The sequence below is a fragment of the Phoca vitulina genome, unplaced genomic scaffold (genome assembly GCF_004348235.1).
Source record: "Phoca vitulina isolate PV1807 unplaced genomic scaffold, GSC_HSeal_1.0 scaffold10, whole genome shotgun sequence".
NCBI lineage: Eukaryota > Metazoa > Chordata > Mammalia > Carnivora > Phocidae > Phoca > Phoca vitulina.
In genome coordinates this window covers 16,194,596-16,212,531 of record NW_022589713.1, presented here as the reverse complement: position 1 = coordinate 16,212,531, position 17,936 = coordinate 16,194,596, and the positions used below count along the sequence as shown (strand labels likewise).

At 45.1% G+C, this 17,936-nt stretch overlaps 1 protein-coding gene across 9 annotated transcripts in view; it reads left to right on the top strand.

Annotated features, from left to right (window-relative positions):
- PXYLP1 (2-phosphoxylose phosphatase 1) overlaps positions 1 to 17,936 on the top strand; it is a 69,851-nt gene that overhangs the window by 11,951 nt on the left and 39,964 nt on the right. For 2 of the 9 annotated variants that reach the window (XM_032408579.1, XM_032408585.1), the window contains exons 2-5: positions 7,859 to 7,981; positions 11,569 to 11,664; positions 13,102 to 13,194; positions 15,278 to 15,573. The gene's annotated coding sequence lies outside the window, so the exon portion shown is untranslated. Of the gene's footprint in view, positions 1 to 7,858; positions 7,982 to 9,127; positions 9,173 to 10,180; positions 11,061 to 11,568; positions 11,665 to 13,101; positions 13,195 to 13,430; positions 13,590 to 15,277; positions 15,574 to 17,936 lie in introns of those variants that run through there. The other 7 variants (XM_032408581.1, XM_032408583.1, XM_032408586.1 and 4 more) reach the window with 7 other exon arrangements.

Genomic DNA, 17,936 nt, shown 5'->3' with positions numbered 1-17,936 from the left:
CCCCCCCCCCCCCCCCCCCCCCCCGACCAGCTAGCACTCTGGCCCCTCCCCAAGCCCCTGCAGCCTCCGTCTGTCTGTACAGTGCATTTCCTAATGGTGTTCCCAGAGTCCTGGTTTTGGCGCCTGTGATGGGACTTCTGCTGAGTGGGGGACCCTACTCCTCCCAGTAAACTCTGATTTTATCTTTCTTATACATCAGGTTTCATGTTGCATTAGTTTTGAAAGGAGGTGCTCTTTCAAAACCACTGGTCTCTTTAGAACTTATCATGTACCCAAGAAGTCTTGTGACTTCTTGCTTAACTGCATTGTTGTTGTTTTTTGTTATTTTAAAGATTTTATTTATTTATGAGAGAGAGAGAGCATATCATGGGAGATGGAGAGCACGAAGTGGGGGAGGGGCAGAGGGAGAGGGAGAAACAGGCTCCCCACTGAGCAGGGAGCCCAACCATAGGGGCCCAGATCCCAGGACCCCGGGATCATGACCTGAGCCAATGGCAGACACTTAACCAACTGAGCCACCCAGGCGCACCATGGACTGCATTGTTTAAAAAATAATTTAAGGAAGTTCTGCAACTTTCTTTTTTTCTAATTTTGAAAGTAATGAATGTTTGTTTAAGAAAGTTTGGAAAATACAGAAAACTATAAATGAGAGAAGTCTTCCAGGACCTCACCACCTACTTAAAGAGTTGTAAACCAGTCTTTGACCCTTGCAATTTGTTTCAAAGAAAAGTAGGATTACTTGTAAATCCCAGTCATAACCACTCATAACATCAAGGGTCCATTTTATTTTTTCAGCATTCCTTTAAAAATTGTCTTTTAATGATTTAAAAAAATAGCAATAGGTTCAAAATTCTAAAGAGTATAACAGTAAAAAGTCCCACTCCCAGCCCTGTTTCAAACCCCTCGGTCCAGTTTTGTAATATATCTTCTTTATAACATAATTGAGCTCAAACTGTATATGCTGTGTCATAGCTTGCTTTTTTGACTTAAGAACATCACATTTTCTGCTGTCATTACTAATCTTGTTATTTGTACATAATGCATTGTAAAAACAAAGCATTAAAATATATGAGTAAATTTTGAAAAGTCCACAATAGAGATGACCACTATCAATTTGGTGGTCGTCATAAGCACGCTATGAAGGCACACACATGATTGTGTCTTTCCACGATGTCAGCTTTATTCAATCACAAAGCAAAATTAAATCACAATTCTAAAGCAGGTTCAGGATTCCAAACTCAATGGCAGTTCACCGTGTGATTAAACCCGGCTTCTTACACAGCATACGGAGCAGGGCAGAAGACAAGCCACACAACAAACAAGATAACAGAGGGTGCAGGACGTTAACAAACCAAACGGGACGTCGGTCTTGGGGCGCACAGTTGAGATAAGGCCTGGGTCTGGTCCAGGTCAGCTCGGCGCTGACTGCTTCTGATGTTCCAGCAGGGAAGGATCTCGGTTCTGTTTGGGAATCCATCGGGCAGAACCTTCGGCGACAGTTGCCTTTTTTAAGTGGTCAGACATAGAGGGGTCAGGTCTGAAGAGTCTGGCAGTTTGCTGCCAAAATCCTTCCCTTTTTAAAGGGATTTCATCAGTTTTGGGTCTCTGCAGACCTCCTCTGGTTCTGCCACTAATCGGTACTGGGGCGTCAGCTGACGTTGGTCCCGGCCATGTCTTCTTAACCGCTTGTGTCATTGCTTGACCCGGGCTCCCTCTTGACATGAGAGACTCCATTTTGCTCTCTACAGAGGCTGTCTCTTTCCAGACCTTATTCTGTAAGTTTACATGTTTTCTTCAAATTTCCTTGTATATGTTGAGATGTGCAAATGTCTTACCTACGCGAGTTACCTACACAGTAGTACGCTCCGTATCTATGACGCTGCCCCTTGCATACCCTCTCTCATTCATTTGTAACTTGTAGAATCTGGAGGTTTGTCCACATCCACACCCAAGCCTACTCCTTCCTTCCTTCTCTCCTTCCTTCCTTTTTTTTTTTTTAAGATTTTATTTTTAAGCAATCTCTATACCCAATGTGGGGCTCAAACTCACAACCCTGAGATCAAAAGTCACATGCTCTACCAGGTGTCCCCCCCTCTTCCTTTTTTAAGGCAGAATCATGAACAAACTGTAATTTTCCAACCATTGCCCTATGGGTGAACATTTAAGTTTTCAGACATTTATATTTATTCCTATTGCTGCTTTGTACATGTGAACAAGCATTTTTTGAGAATAGATACCCAGAATACAAATTCTAGGGGCAAAGGGTATGTGTGTTTACTGTTTTAATTAGACCACCAATTCTTAACAAATACTGTTCCAGTTTAACCCTCCTGCCAAGAGTGTGTGAAAGAATTTGTCCCCATTGGGACGAACATCCACTAGAGATGGGTGATCTTTTAATTTTCTTTTTTTTTTTTTTTTTGCCAATCTAAAGGGTGAGACGTGCCATGTCATTTTTAAATTTATATTTTTTCCCATCCAGCTTTTCCAAGCATATATATATACACACACACATTTAAATAAAAATTTAGAGTCGTGCAATGCATGGCTCTGTATCTTTTTTTAGTTTTTCACATTAAGTCACATTAAAATGTTCACATTTTCTTTTCTGGGTCATTGCACTGTCTTCAAAAGCTCAGTTTCAGGAGTGCTATCTCACTGCACTATTGCAGATCATCTGGAATATTCTTTTTTTTTTTTTTAAGATTTTATTTATTTATTTGAGAGAGAGTGAGAGAGCACGGGTGGGGTGAGGGGCAGAGAGAGAAGCAGACTCCCCACTGAGCAGGGGAGCTGGCCGCAGGGTTCCATCCGGGGAATCTGGGATCACAACCTGAGCCTAAGGCAGACGCATAAACCAACTGAGCCACCCAGGCACCCCCACCTGGAATATTCTTTATCTTCGTTTATTTAAATCCTTAATCTCCAAGACCTGGGGAATGACAAGTAATAGAAAAGAAAGGAAAGCAGAATGAACACCTTCTGCAGGGCTCTGTCCAGTAAAAGAGTCAAATTAAAATCGGAATTAGATGTTTGCCCAGGGGCTCATCCCTTAGGTATTTGGCGGGGAGGTGCCTAAAGTAAACATCAGCTTGAGCTTTTGTTCTATAGAGACGTTGAAGAGTGTATGCTAAATATGAAGAAGCTTCGCCGGGTTCCTGTGTTCCATTGTGGAAAGTGCGCAGGTTTGCTGGTTGTTGTTTGAAGGGAGGGATTATGATTCTCCCAGATCTTTTCACAGCAGTGAGAACATCCAGGAGGCGGTGTGGTGTGATGGACACCGGGTGGAACTGGCAAGTCTGAAGAGTTGGCTTCAGACCCCAGCTGTTCCTCTGACTGCTGGGTAAACCTGAAGAAGACACTAAACTTCTTGGTTCCCTGGGGTCTGTGTAGTGAGAATGACCAGGGTGTGAGTGGGTTTGGACAGCCTGGTCGAGGGTAGGCTAGCAGTTAGAGGCCAATTCTAGCTCAATATTGATGAGAACAGTAAAAACGAGCACCGTCTAAAAACAGGATGGTATCATAAAAATAAATATTTGGTAATTTTCCCCCAGTTCCTGGCATACAGCTCCTAAAACCCTGGGAATCTCCAGAGTGCTAAGAATGTCTTTTATATGCTAATATCTGCTAGCAAGGGGTGGGGGGTAGGTAGCTTCTGGATGGGAGCTGGTTGTCTGAAAGGCCAAAGCACCATTGGAGGGTTGGACTTTCAGCCCCACCCTCTGACCTCCAGGGAGGGGAGAGAGGCCAGAGGTTGAGATCAGTCACCAATGGCCAACAATTTAATCAATTGTGACTACATCTAGAAACCTCAAAAACAAAACAAAACAAACAAAACCCTCTAAGCAGCAGGGGTTCAGAGAGCTTTCAGGTTGGCAGCACATCAGGGTGCTAGGAAGGCAACATGCCTAGAGAGAGTATGGAAACCCTGTGCCCTTGCCCCATGCCTTGCCCTATGCATTTCTTCCATTTGGCTGTTCCTGAGTTGTATCCTTTATAATAAATCTACAGTAAGAGCAAGTAAAGTGTTTCCCAGTTTTGTGAGCTGTTGGAGCAAATTATCAAACCTGAAAAGGGAAAAGGGGTTGTGCGAGACCCCCCGTCTGACTTTGTAGCCAGGTCTGACAAAAGTAGGCAATTTGGGGACCCAGTACTTGTAACTGGCAACTCAAGTGGGGGCAGTCTTTGGGACTTAGCCCTTACACCCGTGGAGTCTGACACTAACTCGGGGTAGTCAGTGTCAGAATTGAATTGAATTGTAGGACTCCCAGCTGGTGTCCACAGAGTTGGAAAATTGGTTGACATGAGGACAAAACACTACACATTTGGTGTCAGAAGCCTTGTGAGGAAAAACAGCTGAGCTGTATGTTACCAGTCTCCAGAAATGTTCTGACACACAGCCAGCTCTGGGCCAGGCTTTGTCCCACACTAGAGACATGCTTGTGAACAGACCCCACTGCTGCCGTCTGGTGGCTTATAGTCAATCACAGGGGACAGCCAGCATTTCAGCGTGGCTATATTGATTATGTAATGATAGTCCTGAGATGTGTCATGAAGGAGAAAGACAGGGTGACTTGAGAGTGTCAGACAGGATCTGATCTAGACAGGGGAGTTCAAGGGCAGCTCCCTGAGAAAATAATCTTGGAGCTGGGAGCTGAGGGCCAATCATGAGTTAGCTAGGTGGGAAAGGTGGAGGTGATGTAGGAAAGAACGCTAGAGTTCGAAGCCTTGACTGCCAAGAAAGAATTCTTGAGATGTCTTTGGTGCAAAAACATGATTTTATTAAAGCACGGGGACAGGACCTGTGGGCAGAAAGGGCTGCAATGGGGTCAGGAGGAGTGGCCCATTATATACTCTCAAGTTGGGAGGGGGTTAGAGATAGCGTAAGTCTAAAATTTTGGAAGGAAGGTTTCCAGGACCTTGAGGACGTAGGCCATATGCTTGGCAGGCGATTGCCAACATGTATCTTGGGGGGTAGATATGAAGTTTCCAAAAGAATTTTTATATGTTGAAGTAGATTTACAGGATCCTGTGGAGGGGGAGGTGTTGGGCTAGGATTGCCTGTTGCCTTAGCAAAGCATTAACATGGGGGCAGTTGAGTCCTCAGAGGACTGTCACTCTGCCAGTTTCAAGGACTTGTGAGTGGGCTGTAGCGAGTAAGGGATTTTAATCATTTTCCTTCTGCCTTTGTTTCCCACATCACTGGGATAGAGGAGAGATGGCAGGGTGCCGACGGGGGGAGGGCAGAAGGGATGGCTTGCTGGTGGCTGTGATGAACCTCACCCCTGTTCATTCATGCATTCATCTGTCCACTCATTCAGTCATCCAACAAACCTTGATTGATCACCTGGTCTGGGCCAGTACTGTTCTTGGTACTGAGGACAGAAGAGTAAGGAGCAAGACGGACAGAGTCTCTCGCTTCATCACTACCCCGCTGTGAACAAATCATCCCAGAACTTGGTGACTTAAAACCTCTGTCATTTTACTGTTATCCTCATGGTCTGGAGGTGGACTGGGCCAGCTTGTGTTTATCACTCGGGTCTCGCACAATTATTCAGGCACCAGCCGGTCTGGAATCACCCGAACGTTCCCTTACTCACATGTCTGAAGCCTGGGCTGGGAAGCCTCAAACAGTTGGGCGTCCCTGTCTCTGGGTGACCTCTCATGTGGTATTTCCAGTATGATAGCTTCAGGGCTCCAAAGCAAGTGACCTGAGAGAGACCAAGCCAGGTAGAATCTCATGGACTCTTCTGACCTGGTGTCAGAGGTCACACAGCATCATTTCTGTCCCATTCTATTAAGGTAGTCCTGAGGCCTGCTCAGGGGACCTAGAACCCCCTCTTGATGGGAGATGTGACAGAAAATTTGTAGATGTGCTCTAGAACCACCACACTCATGCCCTGCTCTCCCTAGCTTTTCATCCTTGGCTTTTTTTTTTTTTTTTTTTAAGATTTATTTATTTATTTGAGAGAGAGAGAGAGAAAGTACCCACATGAGTGGGGGGAGGGGCAGAGGGAGAGAATCTTCAAGCAGACTCCCTGCTGAATGGGGAGCCCGACACTGGGCTCGATCTCACAACCCTGAGATCATGACCTGAGCTGAGACCAAGAGTCAGACACTTAACCAACGGAGTCACCCAGGTGGCCCTCATCCTTGGCTTTAAACCTACCTGCCGGGGCGCCTGGGTAGCTCAGTTGTTAAGCGTCTGCCTTCGACTCAGGTCATGATCCCAGGGTCCTGGAATCGAGCCCCGCTTCTGGCTCCCTGCTCTGCGGGAAGCCTGCTTCTCCCCCTCCTACTCTCCCTGCTTGTGTTCCCTCTCTCGCTGTGTCTCTCTCTGTCAAATAAATAAAATCTTTAAAAAAAAAAAAAAAACCTACCTGCCTGGCTCTGCTCACCAGAGTTCTCCAGAGGAGACAGTCTTATGGCCTGCGTCCTGGCTCCAGCATGCCCCTTGGGGGTCCCACCTTCTTCCCCTGCCTCAAATGGCTCCAGACAGTCATAGTTTTCTTCATCTCTGGCTCTTTCTTGCAGGGAGGGGAGATGATGCCTCTTGCACACTGGTACTCCAAGCATCTGCCCAGCTGACTCACCTCCTAATTGGGTCATCAGAGGACATACATGATCACAGACACCAAGTCCCCAAAGAGCAAGGCTCTTTTGTGGGGCTAAGAGATTGCTAGAATGACTGGAGGGCTATAGTGTGGGGCTGAGATGAGCCTGGACTGACACTGGGGCCTTGTAGGCCATGGGCAGGGTTTGATCAGGATCCCAGGAGTAATGTAGGAAACTGCTAAAAGCCCAAAGTTTTGATGACCACCTGCCAGGGATATTATAGAAGACAGTCCTACGATCTCATTTAATATGTGGAATCTGAAAAAAAAAATAAATGAGGTCAGAGACACAGAGAACAGATTAATGGTTGCCAGGTGGGGATGGGCAAAATGGGTGAAGGGAGTCAAAAGGTACAAATTTCCGGTTCTAAAATAATTAAATTATGGAGATTTAATGTATAGCATGGTGACTATGGTTAGTGATACTGTATTGTGTATTTGCAAGTTGCTAAGAGTGGATCTTAAAAGTTCTCATATAAGAAAAAAATTATAACTGTGTGGTGATGAATGTTAACTATGGTGAGGAATGTTAACTAGACTTATTGTGGTGATCGTTTTGCAATATGTACAAATATTGAATCATGTCGTGCATCTGAAACTAATACAGTGTTATATGTAAATTATACCTCACTGAAAAGAAGACGACAGACCTCTGGGAAGAACAAGATTTTGCATTATGTTTTTAAATTAACCTGTTAGAATGATTTCTTTTGCTTACAGAAGACGACTTTTCAGGTGTGTTCCTAATTGCAGAAGAGGAAGCATAGATCTCTATCCTGATTAAACACATTATAATAACGTCAGCGATTCGGCAGTCGTGGTTAGTTATGACAGAGTTGGTGGGCAGAGCAATCTTCCGTAGCTGACAGGGCTCACAACACTGCTAGCTGAACATGGCCTGCAGCAAACATTCCTACCATCATGCCGTCCTGTAACACCCAACTAATAGTGCAACAGTTAACAGTGAATAGTGCCCAAGTAATAACCAGGAAACCTTGGAAGATGACTAAATATTACAGGCTAGCTCTTTGCTCTTTTAGTAGACATACTGAGAAACTCAATTTTATGATGATAATACAGAATAAGTATTTTTTCATTTAGCTTAAGTTTGTGAAACTGATGTGTAAACAAAGATCATGACCACCCCGGTGCTTGGCATCCTCAGAAGCACTTGTGTGAACAGCTTCTTCCCCATTTCTCATTAATTAAGTACCACTGACCTTTTTTTTTTTTTTTTTTTTTAGAACACCTAGTGATTTACAGGTAGGCATGGCCCCCTCTGGAAGACTTGAAAGGGCCTACCATCTACCAAGTGACATCTTTGTTTCAAGGCCTCTACCTCCCTCAGCTTCAAGTTAGGTTTCAAGGTAAGTACCATATTCCAGATGACAGAGTGTTTTAAAGATGTAAATGACCAAAACTCTCCTGAAAATGTTGCTTGATAATAAGTTTATGGGGCTTGCCCCAATCTGTGCATTTGAATATTCCTAGAAAACTCCCCTTGCTCCAAAGCAAAAAAATTGATTTTATTGGTGTATTGGTATATTTTCAGGTGGGTAGCAGACCAAAAATGAAAAGAAATTAACCATGACTCAGGTGTTTTATATATATTATTTTGTTTAACCTTTTTTCTTTTTTTTTTTAAGATTTTATTTATTTATTTGACAGAGAGAGACAGAGCGAGAGAGGGAACACAAGCAGGGGGAGTGGGAGAGGGAGAAGCAGGCTTCCCGCGGAGCAGGGAGCCCGATGCGGGGCTCGATCCCAGGACCCTGGGATCACGACCTGAGCCGAAGGCAGACACTTAATGACTGAGCCACCCAGGTGCCCCTTATTTTGTTTAATCTTTATCAAAAGCTTATATATATAGACAAGTATGAGGATTTGTGTTAAGCTGCTGTAACAAATTCCTAAATTTCAGTGGCTTAACATAGATTATTTTTCCCATATAAAAGCAGTCCAGTTTGGTTCCAAGACAGTGGTATCAAGGATGGGAGTTCATGAGCTCCATACAGAGATTTGGGGACCCAGGCTAGTGGAAGCTCTGCCTTCTATAATATGCTGCTCTCAAGTGTGCTTTTTTTCCTTTGGATTATTTTATTAACACTGTACATTTCTATTTATTTAACATCAAGTTATATCCTATTTTCTTTCCTTTCCAGCTTTATTGAGATATAATTGACATAAAACATTGTATTAAGGTGTACAACATAAAGATTTGATATGGGTATATGTGTATGTATTGTGAAATTATCACAAGTTTGGTTAACATCCATCTCCTCACACACTTACAATATTTTTTCTTGTGATGAAAACTTCTAAGATTTACTTTTTTTTTTTTTTAAGATTTTATTTATTTATTTGACAGAGAGAGAGAGAGAGCGCACAAGCAGGGGGAGCAGCAGAGGGAGAAGGAGAAGCAGACTCCCCCTGAACAGGGAGCCCAATGCGGGGCTTGATCCCAGGACCCTGGGATCATGACCTGAGCTGAAGGCAGACACCTAACTGACTGAGCCACCCAGGCGCCCCTGAAGATTTACTCTTTCAGCAACTTTCAAGTATGCAATAGAATATTGTTAACTGTAGCCACTGTACTATCCATTATATCCCCAGGACTTACTTATCTTATGACCAGAAGTTCGTACTTTTGACCACCTTCACCCATTTCCCCTAACCCGCACCCCTGCCTCTGACAGCCATCAAACTCTTCCCTGTTTCTAGGAATTTGGCTTTTTTAGATGCCACATATAAGTGAGACCATACATTATTTGTGTTTCCCTGTCTAACTTATTTCACTTAGTGTAATGGAACATTTCACTTAGCGTAATGCCTTCAAGGTCCATCCATGTTGTTGCAAATGATAGGATTTCCTTCTTTTTTTAATAACTGAATAATATGCCATTTTATATATATATACATATATTCCACATTTTCTTTACGTGTTTATCTGTCAATGGACACTTAAGTTGTTTCCATGCCTTAGCTATTATAAATGTGGGGTACAGATATCTCTTCAAAATACTGACTTTGTTTCCTTCAGATGTATACCCAGGAGTGGGATTGTGGGACCATAGGGTAGTTCTATTTTTAATTTTTTGAGGGACCTCTGTACAGTTTTCCACAGTGACTGCCCCAGTTTGCATTCCCACCAGTAGTGCACAAGGGTTCCTTTTCTCCATGTTCTCCCCAACACTTACTATCTCTTGTAATATAGCCATTGTTTTGATAATAGCCATTCTAATAGATGTGAAGTGATATCTCATGGTGGTTTTGAATTGTATTTTGTATCTCTCTGTAGATCAGGAACGTTGAGCATCTCTTTATGTACCTGTTGGCCATTTGTACATCTTCATTGGAAAAATGTTTATGTAGTTCCTCTCCACATTTTTTTAATCAAATTGGGGGGGGATTGTGGTTTTTTGGGGTTTTTTTGCTATCAAGTTGTATGAGTTCTTTATATATTTTGGATATTTTATTCTTTTTGATGTGATTGTAAGTGGGATTATTTCTTAATTTCTCTTTCTGAGAATTTGTTGTTAGTGTATAGAAGTGCAACTGATTTTCGTACACTGATTTTGTATCCTGCAGCTTTACTGAATTCATTTATTAGCTCTGACAGCTTTTTGGTGGTTAGGTTGTTTATATATATTTATCATACATATATATATCCATCCCTGCAAATAGAGGCAAATAGAGACAGTGTTACTTCTTGCATTCAGATTTGGATGTCTTTTATTTCATTATCTTACTTAATTGCTCTGGGTAGGGTTTCTAGTACTGTGTTGAGTAAAAGTGAGAGTGGGCATCCTTGTCTTGTTCCTGATCTAAGAGGAAAAGCTCTCAGCTTTTCACCATTGTGTATGATGAGTACCATTGACTTTGAGGCTTATGTTTAATTACAGCTTTAATCTAAGCCAAATCAAAGTTTTAGAGCTTATAACAGTGCTAGTCCCTACTTTACTGGAAGGAAGTCTGGACTAGATAGCAATTCAGATTCCTTCCCAAGCTAAATGTCGGTGATTCTGTGTGACAATGCCCTTAGCTCTGTTTTTGTAGAGTTTGTAAGTGCAAAGGCGCCCCCCCCCCAAAGAAAAAAAGTTTTGAGAGCTTATTTTGGGATCTGAACCAGAGAATCCTTGGATCTCAGGTACATGGAGGGCTCCTAGAGGTCACCCACGTGTCAGTCCCCCGCAGCATCGCCAGCAGGTGACTACCCGCACTTGACCACCTCCTTGAGCAGGAGGACTCATTCTGTACTGACACTGAGGCTGCCAGCTTCCCACTGAACCATCCAGAAGTTTTCTAAAACATATTTTAAGGGCATGGAGTTCCTGCCCTGGGCACAGGCAGTGATGGTCCACAGGGGACCTGGTACTCCGTGCCTCATCATGATCGAGTCATGGAATGAGCTGGCATTGAGCACCAGGTTTAGTCAAAGCTCTGTAGGTAAGTGTGCTTCCAGCCTGAAAAAGCCCTCATTGGTCAAAACACCTTGATCTGTAGCATGCATCAGTGCCCCCCATCATGCGTCCATCTAGAACAAAATCCCATTTCTGTGTAGTTTTGTTAAGCTGAAAAACACAGCTTTCAGAAAGGGGCTGTGGCAAGCTGCACTTCCAGACGGGCCTGATTCACAATGCACTGCTGGGATTCTCAGGCCCTCCGAAGCTCTTTTTATTTTTTTCCCCGTAAAATTTGGCTTTTACCCCGCAAACCTTCGTTGTACATTTGTATTTCTCGTTTTACAACCCTGCCTATTGAATGTTTTGTGCTTTCCTTGACATCAAACAAACTTTTAGTTGACACAGTTTGCTTGCAAAATAAAAAAGAATCAGCTCTATTTTTTAAGTGGCTTTGTGGTGAGTAAATCATGCCAACTGCATGTTCTCCCATTTTTTGTTGAGGTACTTACAGTTGCCCTTGACATTCTAAAGTCAGAATATGCCAATTTCAGATGTTGCTGCTGGTGCAACTTTAAGGAGCAAAGCGGTGACGTTGGACGGAACGCAGGCTTCTCCTATAGGATCCGAAAGAGATCTCTGAGGAGTAGGTAAGATTGGAAATCCTGGCTTGACGAATTAGTTATTTCAATCCGTTCCGGTCCTGAGAAGTGATCAGACACCTTGCCAGGTTTATCCTTTGTAGAGCTGGGGGGAAAAACCTCAAAGGAGAGAGGGGCAGGAAGGTATAGTTCAGAAATGGGGGGAAAAAAACCTTCTAATATTTCAGGGATTAAAAATACTAAATCTGTAGATTATCTGCCTCACATCCTTTCTGGAAAGAAATGGTAGGTAAATAATTCATGTTGCATATTTAAACACATGTAAAATATAGAATAAACGGTCTTGTTGGTAGGACATGCTATGTGAGGGATGCTGCCCTCCCGTTTGTCACCGCGGAACTATACCTGAGCAAACCAGCACTGATGTCCCTTAAACATATAATTAGGACTGTATGTGCTTTGATTGCTAGATCTGACAAGTGCTGGTCCTGTCATTATTTTTTAGGATAATTGTGTGTGTTGTCCAATCTTCTCCAGTTGTGGGTTATTGCAGACATCCCCTTGCTCCCTTGTTCCTAACAGAACTCTGATTCTGTGCAGGCCTCCACCCTCTCCCTTCCTCCATGGGCCTCTGCCAGGAAGGAGGTGAATCCCAGCTGGTTTCACTCAATTGCTGTGGTCCATTCCCCGTGCCAGTGATGAGTTTGCGCGTGGGCTCATGACACTGTTCTGGCAGTTGGACATTAGGGGAAGCCCGCTGGACGGTTTCTGGGAAAGCCTTCCTTGCTTCCAGGAGAAATGTGCAGGATTGTCCCTTCTCCCTCTACAGATTGCCCAGTGTGACAGTGATGCCAGCCAGTGTGGCCACCATCTTTAAACCCTGGGGGGAAGTCGTCCTAGGGAGAGGACAAAGACAGGATGGCAGAGAGACCAGGGATGGAAAGATCCTGGCTTCCCGATGATGCTTTTGGGGTGCTGAATTAACTAGCCTTGGAGCCGCCGTTCCTCACACTATGACTCATAATGTGGAGAATATGGATGAGTCCCTTTGCGTTAGTGAGGCTTTCCTGCTACCTGCATCCAAGCCATCTTTGTAGAGGAATAAATAATTTAAGATAAAATAAAAAAAACTCAAAAAGAACAAAGGTTATTACAACCATGACTCATGTATATCATATCTAAGAGTGACATTTTAAAATGTGTGATGAGATTTTTCTGCTAGATGCAATTTGTCATGACTGTGTGTTTATTCATCACTGCCTACGGAGGGAGCCCCCATGAAGAGGACCGGTGTCATTTAGTGCTAGTGGCAGGTTCTAGTTAGGATATTGGTTTGACTGCTTTGACAAAAGTGAAATAACAATGATTTTAAAAGGTTGTGAGATTGTTTCTTCTCTCCCAAAACAGTTTGGGCTGGTAGACGGTCAAGGAAATGGGTAGTCTGGCCCATGAGGTCATCCCGGGTTCTCCTCTGTTATCCACTAGGATGTTGTCTCCATGGGCATCAAGAAAGCTGGCTTCCCACCACGCCGGTGTTTCAGAGCCTGGGAAATGGTGAAGAAGGAAGTTCAGAATGAGGTAGGGCAGACAGCCTCCTTTTGACCCAGAATGGCATATAATACTTCCAATCGCAACTCATTGGCCCAAACTTGATCATATGGCAACAACTAGTTGCAAGGGACTCAGGAAAATATCGTCTCTAGCTGGGTGGCCGTGTATCCAGCTAAAACCTAGAGGATTCCCTTAGGAAGGAAAAAGAGCAGACAGACACTGGGAGACAGAAGCATCTGCCACACATAGTATGTCCTCTACAGGGGGAGGCAGCACGTAACAAGGAGAGCGTGCCAGGTGCCGCTCAGATTGTGGAGCAAGGATTCGAGTTACTAGAGCCAGTCTCCCCGAGCAGCCTGGAGCCTTTGCCAGTTCTGACCTGTCCTGGCCTCTCTTCTGGTCAACCAAAGGACTTGAATCAGGTGATGTTTAAACCCTCTCCCAACTCTGACCTTCTCTGGCAGGGTCCCGCAGACCTTCTATTTCTAGAGTGGGGGCAGAGATGAAGGGGAGTCAGGGTGAGTACCTCATACGTGGGTCGTAGGTATTAAAACCGTAGGAGAAGTCACTGCTAACTTACTTGGCACTTAATTAGGAGCCAGGTACTGTGCTGGGTCCCTTACATCTGTTAACTTCACTATCCGTAACACCGCGTGTGAGGTGGAGCCTGTGGTTGTTCCCATTTCATAGGTGGGGAAACTGTGGCTCCGTAAGGGTTTAAGAAAGGCTCCAGCCCTAGCCAGCTGATCCCTGAGCCCACACGCTTAACTCCGTGTTGTGGGAAGGGCTGGGACATGAGGTGGGATTTGTGGGGTGTGGCCAGATCGTAGCGAACCGTGCAAGGAGGGCTAAAGGGCCTGGGGCCTGATGCTCCCCTTTATCCAGGGCCAGTTTGGGGGTCGATCTGCAGCGTTGAATGGCCCACCGCCCCATTACCTCAGAGCCAGGAGATGGCTCCTGTCACTTCTGTCACATCTGTGCGTGACGTAGCCATGGGTTACGTCACCTTTCACTACTCCAGGGGAGAAGACCGGCTATTCTTTAGGAGGAGAGTACCCTGGTGAGAGAGGAGCCCTGGGAGGGTCAGCCGTGGGGCAAAGTACAGAACGCTCAAGGGGAGAACCACCACGCACCCTATAGGCATCCTTTAAGCTGTCGCCCCTCTGAGAGGAACACGGAAACCTCTGGCCTGCTCCTGTCCTGTATTCCCAAAGGAGGCTGGGGCTGGGAAGACACCGGACCCTGGCCCCAGAAAATGAGGGTCAGTCCAGGAAGTCGGCCTGTCCTTTAAGCAGGCACTAATTGGTGGCATGGATCCTGGAATCACACTCCCCCTGCTCTGACCTGGAAGTCAGGGGCTTTGTGCCAAGAGGGGGCTCTAGGGAGGGAGTGGGCATCAGTGCATGTACTGTCTGGTGCCCTTGGTGATAGGACTCCTGAGGTCATCAGGCAGGCTGGCCTGGGCAAGGGGAGTGAGACCATTGCAGCTCACCTGGCCCTGGGGCCAGCTTTCCCCGGGCACAGCAGCCTCACTGCATGTGCAGCTGGTGTGGGGTGCCTGGACTAACCCACCTCCCTTCTGTGGCTCCTGACACTCACAAACAGTGCCACACCCCCCACCCCTTTGCCCCCCAACAGTCAATACAGTCTCACTTGGCGCTGTCTCTTTGGTTCCTTCTGTTTTCTTAAAATGCAATTATAAATGCACCAGCTCCAGTCTGCTCTTCAAGACTGAGCTCTAGCTGAGCCTCTTGCAGGAAAGCTATCCTCCCTCTCTGGGCCTAGGTGGGTCGTCTCCTCCTACTCCCGCTTGTGCCTCACGGCACTGGTTCCATATGGTGTAATGGTCTTTTTACTCATTGTTCCACTGACCAGACTGTGAGCTTCCTTTCTCTTTTTTTTAACTTTTAATTTCAAACATACACAAAAGCAGAGAGGATCATATAATACATCCTGAAGAATCCATCAACCAGTTGTTAGTTTTGCCAGGAGTTGTCAGCATTTTGCCACTCCTGATTTATTAATTCCTCTTCAACCTGCCCCCCCCAATATTTTAAAGCAATTCCAAGATCTTGTATCATTCTGCCATATACACTTTTGTACATTTCAGCTGTGAGCTTCAAGACGGCGGAACTGTATCCCGAATCCCGTGTTCTGTGTCCACAGCACTGTGGATGATAGCCGACACATACTGGATCTTGAGAAATAAGGTGGTTTTGAATCGACTGATTGACCAGATGAGCGACTTGGTTTCAACCTTTGGAACTGAGCATGCACACTAGCTGGAATTTGAGTAACTGGAATGTGAATAACTGCTAGGAACCCACAGCTTCCTTGGTGTCTGCCCTGCGGCCTGGGGGTTTCTAGGAGGTTCTGAATTCTGCCCATCATTCCTCAGACTTTAAGGTGGGTTTATTTTTAGCCAGGCATCTTTGGTTTTGCAATTAAACTCTACGTTGAGGTGACATTGGATAGAGAGGACTATTAAGATGTAGCTTTTACCTTTGCTTGGTTCATATTTAGATGGAATATCTTCACAATTTTAGCCTTGGTTTTTTTTTTTTAATTATAATATCGTATTTACTTAGGCCAAAGTGATTAAGACCCAAAAAATCAAAGTATAGAATACATCTAAAGCATTTTCTTTAATAACATCTTTCTATTCCTGGTAATGGTATTGTAACTACACAAATAAGAGATAATTAAATACACATTTTTCTTTCAAGCAGTTGTGGTCATGTTTAAAACCCTAAATTCTGTATACTTTGAAGGGGACCCTGAGACCAGAGTCATTAGACGTGGCATTTCCCACTCTTACGAGGTAAAAATCAGACCAGGGCTTGGGCTTTGGAAATTTCTGGGGGTAGAATGGTAGTTTGTAAAAATGCCTTTGACATGTTCCTTTTTCCTCTTAATTCAGAAACAGTACTTACCATATATAAAGGGAAGTACCTATCAACTAGTCCTTTTTTCAAAATTATATTCTAAAATATTTCCTTTCACCATTCAAATCTGCTGTAAGATTAAAGCTGTCTGGGTTTTCTGTTTGTTTTGTTTTTTGCTGTTTCATCAGGAATTCAGAGTAATAATTCTATTTCTGGATTTAAGGTATTTTTACTGTGTGGGTTTAGCACAGGCACTAAGGCAGTGCCCAGTAGACATCTGATGACTACTAGTCACTGTTACATGTTCAGCCTGGAACATAAAACAGTTGTTTCTACAGAAGTATTTATAGGAGTTGGATTGGGTCATGATGCCATATTGAGTCTAGAGTGTCTTTTCCTTGGAAGGTGGTGGGACTTGAGAGAGGTCAGAGGACAAGGAGATGTGAGGACTGTGCTGAAGTAGGTCATAATCCCAGCATCTCACCCTGCTGCTGTAGCAGTGACTCTTCCCATGCACTTTATTTTCTGGGCTGTGAGTGAGCAGGCTCTGGGGTTTCAACTGTGGACCCAGAGGCCTGGCTGTCACTTGGCATGACTTGAACAAATGTGATGGCGTGTCCGGCGGAGACCCCAGGAGCGTATGCATAGAGCCCCCATGGAAGGAATATGCAGGAAGATGCCTGGAGGGAACCCACGGATTGCATGACTTCTTAAGTGGCTGCACGAGCCTCCTCCCTACGGATGGAAACGAGAATGGGCTCTGTGGAGAATGGGCCAGAGCTCGGGCCACAGAGACAGAGCCCATTGGCTGGTAATCCTCGTCTTCTTAGGATCCCAAAAGAAGCTGACACAGATGTTCCAGGCTGGAAAACCTGTGGTGGTGCCGGGGCACACCGCAGATGAGTCAGCCAAGGGAAGACTCGTCATGCTGGGGGAGTCAGGAATGAGGCTGCAAACGTGGCTGCCTGCCCCGACAGCTGGGGCTGGCGAGTAGAGACGTGGCCAGTGGCCAGGATTTGGAAGAGGAACCACAGCATGGGGAAGAAGCAGGAGCTCAGGGGAAAGGGCAAGTCTTTGTGTCTAGATGATGGTGCAGGGATCTGTATGATTCCTCCAGAGCTGGGCAAACACAGCATATGCCTGCTGCCACTGCTGTGCACCTCCCTGCCATCCTGCTCTCTCATTCTCTTATTCCCAGTCTCATTTAAAGATCGAGACCCAGGACTCAGAGAAATGAAGTTAGTTAGTTGTCAGAGGGGCACACAGAAACTAAACAGCAGAGCGGGGAATTGGCCCAGATCTGCCGATCTCTGGAGCCACCTGTTTGCCACCATGTCAGGGCTCCTCTCCGTCTCTCGTGCTGAGGAAGCGTCTCTGCCAAAGGCGTCTTTTCTCTGACCCGTGCACCCCAGGTCCCACCATGGGACCGGCACTTGGGTGCTTACACACACACATTGGGGTCCTAGCTCCAGCTGGCAAACACAAATGTATTCAAATCCATGTGAATTTTAGCTACCATGTTTATTTAGCCATTAAAAAGAAGTTAAGAACAAAGCATGACCTTCCTTTCCAAGTTTTCTAGGAAAATAGGCTTCCAGAAGAAGGTGTGTGTTTTCCCTGGGGGTCGAGGTCGCCACCCCCTCCAGGCTGTGTGCTCACCCCTGGGGCTGTGATCACACCAGCATAAGTGGAAATAACGAGACTATGACCACATACCTGGTATTTGGTGTTTGGTGGTGCCAAAGGAGGGTCAGAAGGGCGAGGGTGCAGAAATCCTGAGAGTATTAAGGGGGAAAGGGTGGGTGTTCCCAGACTGAAGCCTGTGTCAAATGAAAAGCTGCAGACATGTAGAGATGTCAGTAGCCTAAAAACTAGAAGCAGTCA